Raw genomic sequence first — 8,673 nt, 5'->3', positions numbered from 1 at the left:
ATGCGTAATAAACACGGCCTGTTACTAAAAAGAGTGACCTCAATTTATTTATTTGTTTTACTTACAAAATTGCTACAGCTTTATAAACAGAATTTTAAAAAGTACACTAGAGTCTATAGCACATGCGGGATTGCAAATGTTCATAAACGTGTGCAAAACAAACCACTTTCCAAACGTGGATCTTTGGTTGGGGATTTTGCCCATTTATTAGCAGCAAAGATAAAACATATCACGGTAAATACTTAGGCCTACACACACTGTTTACTACCTCACATGCTATGCTCTGTTTAGCAGCATTCTTGAGATCTTAATATAATAATATAATCTAACAACATACGCCATTTATAGCAGAGGCTTTTATCCAAAGCGATTTAGTCATGCGCGCCTACATTTTACAACGGGTGTGCCCAGGAATCAAACCCACTATCCTGTTATCGAAAGCGCCATGCACTACCAACTGAGCTACTTTCTGACAACGCATCCATGGGGGTAAATGTATTTGAGGATCAGTCTCATAATTATTGCCGAGTTATGCAAGCCTTTGTGTCTGTGCGGGCGTGCGTGCATGCGTGTGGACACAGGGAGGATGGCATTTACCCAATGTACTCAATGAGATATGAGACATTAGTGTGACATGTAGGCCTAATGCAATACACTGTAGAAAGCAGATGGAAGCAGGCAGGTTTTTTCATGAAATGCAAACACATTTTCTCTTCCAGGACGCAGTTGCACATGCAGGCAAGGGATCCAATCAGGGTAAGGTACTCCATGAAGTTCAGGGCGCCGTCGCCGTCCAGCATCGTCATCAGGTCATCCCCTTCAGGACCACCCTTCTGCTCATGACAATACATTAGGATTTCAGTATTTTGTTGTCAATCGCACTGAATGGCTGACACTTCGCACATGTCAAGAAAACGTGAGGGGGGGGGGGGGGATTGGATCACAAGGAAGACAATACAATACATTAGGATATCTATACTTTGCTGTCATTAGTAGGCTACTAAATGAATGAGACTCCATGCATTATAATCAGTCAATCTCAATTCAACTTTATTTCATGTAAATGTTTTATTAAAATCACAACACATAACAATAAAACATAGCATTTGCTAGTTTGTGAAGGACTAGTTTCCCAGACACAGATTAAGCCTAGTACTGGACTTTAAAACTGGCACGACCGTTTGCGATATTACAACAAAAAACGTTACTGCAAACAATTTATACTTTTCACTCGGATATCCTTGCACGCGCTATAGAACAGCACAATACGTACTGCATTTCCTTTTATCACATTGCACGACGCTCCTCACCAATGCATTGGCAACAAAGCAAAACAAATAACAGCGGTTGGTCCGGCCGTGTCCTCACTGCGGATCCCATCTTCACAAAAAAAGGCATGCTCAACTGATAATCTTAATTGAAAGTGCTTTTTAGTTCAGGGCTATAGGCTTAATCTGTGTCCGGGAAACTGGCCTGAGGTCTTGCAATGACTCACCACAGCGATGATGGACAGCTCTGCCTTGATGAGGTTGGTTAGCTTTCTTGCTGAGGGTCTTGGCATCTCCACTGCCAGCATGCTTGTGAAATGTCATGATGATGGCTCCCAGGGAGGCTTCCAGGAGTGTGGGCTGTGCCATGGTGTCTGGGGGTGATGGTGATCCTGGGGGTGTGGGCTGTGCCATGGTGTCTGAGGGTCATGGAGATCCTGGGGGTGGAAACTATTATAAGTAGGCTACTAGGCAAGCAGCTTACTTGTGGAATGCCTTATGTTTTGCATCGGAATAAAGAGGACTAAGTCAGTAAGTAAGTGAAACTACATACAGTAATGTAAGTAGGAGTTTACCACATGCAGAATATACATGTTAAATTGATACATGTACTCAGACCATGATATCACACAAGTAACTGACATTTGAACTCTTGTGAATGCATGAGCAGTAAATGAATGTTCATGTTTGAGACATTCTAAGTATTTTTATGACAAAGTAGCGTGTGTAGGTAAAGAACTAAACAGATATGAATAGTACACTTTAAGGGAAAAAATCATTAACAGAAGAATAATTTCTCAAAAATGTTTAAAAGTATTTACTTCCTGCATTCTATCCTAATGATCAATGTACTATTTTGTTCTTCAGTCTAATCAGCCGATTAAAAAAAATCCCCCCCAAAAAATGGTATGTAGGGAAGACCAGGGATGGCTGTAACACTTTTTGCATTTTTGTCAATTTCTCAGAGATTGTTTGAGGTACTAAATTCAAAATTTGATACGAACAACTTACATCTGCTACAAATTGGTATAGGTGTTATTTATCTTAATCAAACTGACAAAGTGTGACTTTTTCCTTAAATACAAGGAGTGAAATTACAATTTTACACCACCACCATGTAACAGGGCTTGGGGTGAAACGTAACATTTTGCAAAATTGCATAAATCATGACAAGCAACAAAATATTGAAATCCTTTATTCAGACCATGAGAACAACATTGCCATGTTTAACATTTATTTTTGTGTGGCAGAAATAATAAAATAATACAAATCATAAAATGTTTATTATTTTTACACTCCATTAACTGTCCCTTCTCAACTAAACAAAAACAGCTGACAACTAAACAACAACTGAACAAAACAGCTGAATGTTTGTGGTGTGTGTGCACATGTGTGTTTGCGTGTGTGTGTGAGTGAGTTTGAGAGAGACAGAGGGGTGCTGTGTGTGTGTGTGTGTGTGTGTGTGTGTGTGTGTGACTGAATCTTGGACATGCTCACTGCACTGAATCAGAGTCACAGTTGTGACAGTGGTAGGGTATTCCTGGGGTACAGGCTTGGTGGGACCTGTCATGCCAAAAAGTGTCCCTTCCGCCTGCGTCGCAATGGGATTCAATGACCTCTAGGTTCCATTGATAGGGCTGTTGCTTGAACTTCAAAATTCTGACTGGTCTACGTAATGAAACAAAGAGTCCTTTGCTATGCTGGTTGCTTGGCTCTATTTGACCTTGTAGCGTCGCGGAAGAGGGACGACGTTCTAGATATATTTCACCTCGGTCCGCGCAAATATATTACTTCAGAATCGCTCTACAAGGACGTTGTTTTTACGGTGAATACCTGCTGACTACCTACTGCTTCAGAAGACCGAAAATACTGAAAAGGAAAAAAACTCTTTCTTTGATATTTGTCTTTATATAAGAAAATATTGTCAAACAGGAAGAAATAATTGAAGCTGTTTTTAGATTGATTTTAGATGGACATCGCTAGATATGTATTTACAGTGCATTCGGAAAGTATTCAGACCTCTTGACTTTTTCCACATTTTGTTACGTTACAGCCTTATTCTAAAATGGATTAAAAAAAATATTGAATCATCAATCTACACACAATACCCCATAAGGACAATTCCAAAGTGTGTTTTTAGAATTTTTTGCAAAAAGAAATAAAATAAAAAGAAATATTACATTTAAGTATTCAGACCCTTTACTGAGTACTTGGGTATGATGATGCTACATGCTTGGCACACCTATATTTTGGGAGTTTCTCCCATTCTTCTCTTCAGATCCTCTCAAACTCTGTCAAGGTGGATGGGGAGCGTTACTGCACAGCGATTTTCAGGTCTCTCCAGAGATGTTTGATCGGGTTCAAGTCCGAGCTCTGGCTGGGCCACTCAAAGACATTCAGAGACTTGTCCCGAAACCACTCCTGCATTGTCCAGTTGGAAGATGAACCTTCGCCCCAGTCTTAGGTCGGGTGCACTCTGGAGCAGGTTTTCATCAAGGATTTCTCTGTACTTTGCTCTGTTCATCTTTCCCTCAATCCTGACTAGTCTCCCAGTCCCTGCCGCTGAAAAACATCCCCACAACATTATGCTGCCACCACCATGCTTCACCATAGGGATAGTGCAAGGATTCCTCCAGAAGTGTCTCTTGGAATTCATGCCCAAAAAGTTCAATCTTGGTTTTATCAGACCAGAGAATATTCTTTCTTATGGTCTAAGAGTCCATTAGGTGCCTTTTGGCAAACACCAAGCAGGCTGCCATGTGCCTTTTACTGAGAAGTGGCTTCCATCTGGCCACTCTACCATAAAGGCCTGGTTGGTGGAGTACCGCAGAGATGGTTGTCCTTCTAGAAGGTTCTCTCATCACCACAGAGGAACTTTGGAGCTCTGCCAGAGTGACCTTCAGGTTTTTGGTCACCTCCCTGACCAAGGCCCTTCTCCCCCAATTACCCTGATTGGCCGGGCGCCCAGCTCTAGGAAGAATCTTGATGGTTCCAAACTTTTTCCATTTAAAAATGATGGAGGCTACTGTGTTCTTGGGGACCTTCAATGACACAATCCTGTCTCTGAGCTCTACGGACAATTCCTTCGACTTCATGGTTTGGTTTTTGCTCTGACATTCTCTTTCAACTGTGGGACCTTATACATGTGTGCATTTCCAAATCATGTCCAAACAATTTAATTTACCACAGGTGGACTCCAATCAAGATGTAGAAACATCTCAAGGATGGTCAATGGAAACAGGATGCACTGAGCTCAATTAGAGTCTCATAGAAAATAACACTTATGAACACTTATGTAAATAAGGTATTTCTGTTTTTTATTTGCAATAAATTAGCAAAAAATGCCTAAAAACCTGTTTCCACTTTGTCATCATGGGGTATTGTGTGTAGAGTGATGTGGATTTTTTTTTTATTTAATCAATTTTAGAATAAGGCTGTAACATAACAAAATGTGGAAAAAGGGTGGGGGGTCTTAATACTTTACGAATGCACTGTACTTCAGCCTGATTTGTCAGCTAGCTAGCCAGACAGTTTTATTTAGCTAACGATAGCTAGCTAACTGTTTTTGTAGCTTTCTGAATGTATGTAGCTTGCACTTTAATGGCATCCCTCGAAGAGATTTTGTTTTATCTTTCCAATCAGGTGGAATACTATGAAGGCATCGCTGATCTCGAACAAGAGTCGCAACATTCGTAGGGCAGAGAAATTCACAGGGTAAAGTTTAATAATTAACTTCAATTAGATCACTGGAAGGATTTATTGAACAACCGTTTTTCAACACTTAGCCATCTGGTTGGTCATCTACGTGTTGCTAGCTATACATTTAGTTATCTGTCTGTCATATTGAGGGATCTAGCTACAAGTTAACCTTGATCAATCAAATGGATAGGTGTGCGCAATTATGGTAGCTCCAACTGCCCTTAGCTAGGTTTCTTCGCTAGACAGAGAGAGAGAGAGAGAGAGAGAGAGAGAGAGAGAGAGGGACAGACAGACAGACAGACAGACAGACAGACAGACAGACAGAGAGGAAGAAAGTGAGAAAGGATGAAAGTGAGAAGGGAGAGAGAGGGAGAAACAGAGAGAAAGAAAACAGAGCAAATTTACTTAGACTAGTATTTCAACAACCCTTGTCTGCCAACTTGTTAGACAATCACATCAAATCGTATTGCGATGCGGGGGGCGGACACTATTTGGCATGACAGGCCCATAATTTGCATTCCCAGCACTGAACCCATACCCATGAAGGCTTGTTTCAACTAACCCTGATCCTTGCATTGTTATCTTACATCAATCTACACACACTGGTTATGAACCTGATACAAGTTTGGTGAATCTAACTAGAATGCAGGTAATGCCATCACAAAAACAATTTTGGTAAAAAAAAGTATTTCTTACCTCCAAATCAGATTCTTGTCAATGAAATCTGCTGTCTATCACAGGTCCATGTTTCTTCACATGAGGGTTGAGGACTAAACTGAGCATGTGCACAGCCAGTCACATAATTCTAGCTTGTTCCTGATTGGAGATATTGAGAGTGTTACAACTATCCTATGTTGTTTGGAGATATTGAGAGTGTTACAACTATCCTATGTTACAAACAACCCTGGTCTCCCTAATTTACTGGCAGACAGTTAATCACCATAAAAACAACATTTTTTTTTAGAGTGCAGGCAGGATCCTCCACATACCACTGGTCCTCACAAGCAATTTGTCCAAATAGCCTATTACAGCGCAAATTGCTGTGCAATGCGATGTCTGTCTGTTACCGGCTTGGTTACCAGAACAGCGCATTTCTTACCTTCACCTGGAATCTAGCCGCCATGATAGGAAGGTTTCTTCCATGGTAATCGGAGCGATGCTCCCGGAGTGGATAGAAGGGGGGGGGGGGTATTTCTGCCCGCCACAAGGAGGGGTGAAAGGAAGATTTGTCTGCATGCATCATCATTAGCCTATAAAATGTCATAGGCTATAACTACAATGGGAAAACAACAACAACACGTGTAAACACAGACAAATCACACACTGACACGATCACAGACACAGGCTACTCACGAACCAGAGCGTCCATCATTGAAGTGAGCGTTCAATCCGACTGTGCCTCCTTCGATGAATTACACATGATACCCCTACCGTTATCATAACAATAACAACAGGTGCCATGAAGGCAAATATTGCAAAATAGATATTCATAACTCCTGGATGATCACGTTATTTAGATGGAGAAGGCCTTGCTTTAATATGGCATATGTTTTGCGCAATAAAATTGGAAATGGACGCACGCGCGTAAGGCTATAGCCTACATTATTCAACGCAATAGAACAATCAATCCAAATGGAAGAGAGAAATTCAATTTGTAACGAAATTAAATTTAGGTCTAAACGATAATCAGATCATGAAAATGCACACACCCCTTTCAGAGTGTTTGCCAGATTATGCGCTTGATAGGCTACTCCTGCCCTCTTGATAGATTTCTCCCGCCCTCCTTTACGGAATCGCATCAACCTTGGACACCGTGTCACGCTTCAGGGATTTCGGTCTCTTGCTGGTACACTGCAATATAATGGGGCGGGGGTAAGGGCTACAGTAGTCAGAGAATGTGTAGCCTAATAAACCATGTTAAAGTGGCCTCCATTAAATGTATATTTTACATAATAAATTACTGCTGTAAAAAAATGGTATTTACAGGACATGCCTGTTTACCACTGTCAGGTGGGATTGCAAATGTTCGTAAATGCTTTACAAAACGTACTTGGGTCTTTGGCCCATTTATTAACAGCAAAGATAACATATTTTGTAGTGATCATCACTATATGAGTCATTTTCACAATTCCCACCGGGTGAGTTAACCCTATTAGCGCGATGGTGTTTGCCTTTCAATCCAGCGACCCAGGTTCTCTTCCCTGCCCCACCGACGTGTGAAGAGGCAGAGAAGTAAAAAACTGGAAGGTGCATTCAGAGGGGGCAGTGTCGCGATTCTTGCTATATGAGCCACTTTACAATCCCATCAAGTGGGTTAACCCATAGAGATGTATAGAGGACTCTAATGCCCAAAAGTCAATTTTAGCATCAAATCAAACTTTATTTGTCACATGCGCCGAATACAACAAGTGTAGACCTTACCATGAAATGCTTACTTATACAATCCCTTAACCAACAGTGCAGTTCAAGAAGAGTTAAGAAAATATTTACCAAATAAATTAAAGTAAAAAATACAAAATAATAAAAAGTAACACAATAACATAACAATAGCGAGGTAATAGGTACATGTAGGTATGGGTGAACCGATTATGCATAGATAATAAACAGTGTACTCACTGCAGGGTACAAAAATGTAATTATTTGATTAATTGCACAGCAGTCTTATGGCTTGGGGGTCGAAGCTGTTAAGGAGCCTTTTGGTCCTAGACTTGGCGCTCTGGTACCACTTGCCATGCGGTAGCAGAGAAAACAGTCTATGACTTGGGGGACTGGAGTCTCTGACAATTTTATGGGCTTTCCTCTGACACCACCTATTATATAGGTCCTGGATTGCAGGAAGCTTTGCCCCAGTGATGTACTGGCCCGTACTCACTACCCTCTGCAGCGCCTTATGGTCAGATGCCGAGCAGTTGCCATACCAGGTGGTGATGCAACCAGTCAGGATGCTCTCGATGGTGCAGCTGTATAATATTTTGAGGATCTGGGGACCCATGCCAAATCTTTTGTCTCCTGAGGGCGAGACTGAAAAGAGGGCACAACTGTCTTGGTGTGTTTGGACCATGATAGTTCGTTGGTGATGTGGACTCCAAGGAACTTGAAACTCTCGACCCGCTCCACTATAGCCTCGTTGATGTTAATGGAGGCCTGTTCGGCCCGCCTTTTCCTGTAGTCCACGATCAGCTCCTTTGTCTTACTCACATTGAGGGAGAGGTCGTTGTCCTGGCACCACACTGCCAGTTCTCTGACCCCCTCCCTATGGGCTGTCTAATCGTTGTCGGTGATCAGGCATACCACTGTTGTGTTGGAGTCGTGTTTGGCCATGCAGTTGTGGGTGAACAGGGAGTACAGGATTAGCCTACTAGTTAGTTTTTATTTTATTCATAAAACATTTCATTCCTTATAAATTCCTTAATCCACAAAACCTATTCACAAAGAAAACAAAGAAATGAAAATGAAACAGCCATTTATTAATGTAGAATCTACAGTATATTATAATACTGTAAGCCTCTCAACTGCGGTTTATTTGGTAATTGATTTTGTTCATTTTAGGCTGAAAGGAAGCCCGTCCTCTTGTGTTTTGTATTTTTAATTTATTTTCCTGGTTTTTGTGTTTTGGAATATCCGGTATCCCTGGGATATCATGCTGTCACAATATAAATTATGTAAGCACTTGTAGCCCAATATTGATTCTGTAGAATCAATGTAC

The 8,673-nt window shown here is 41.2% G+C and overlaps 1 long non-coding RNA gene across 1 annotated transcript; it reads right to left on the bottom strand.

Annotated features, from left to right (window-relative positions):
• Nucleotides 1–188: 188 nt before the first annotated feature.
• On the bottom strand, nucleotides 189–6,786 carry LOC115131779 (uncharacterized). The gene is made up of 3 exons (XR_003864002.2): nucleotides 6,325–6,786; nucleotides 1,496–1,705; nucleotides 189–895 (listed from the first exon to the last, which is right to left on the bottom strand). It is a non-coding gene; the product is annotated as an uncharacterized LOC115131779 (long non-coding RNA).
• Nucleotides 6,787–8,673: the final 1,887 nt, after the last annotated feature.

The sequence above is a fragment of the Oncorhynchus nerka genome, linkage group LG7 (genome assembly GCF_034236695.1).
Source record: "Oncorhynchus nerka isolate Pitt River linkage group LG7, Oner_Uvic_2.0, whole genome shotgun sequence".
NCBI lineage: Eukaryota > Metazoa > Chordata > Actinopteri > Salmoniformes > Salmonidae > Oncorhynchus > Oncorhynchus nerka.
Note: the sequence above shows the minus strand (reverse complement) of the source record. Positions and strands in the feature narration are given on the sequence as shown.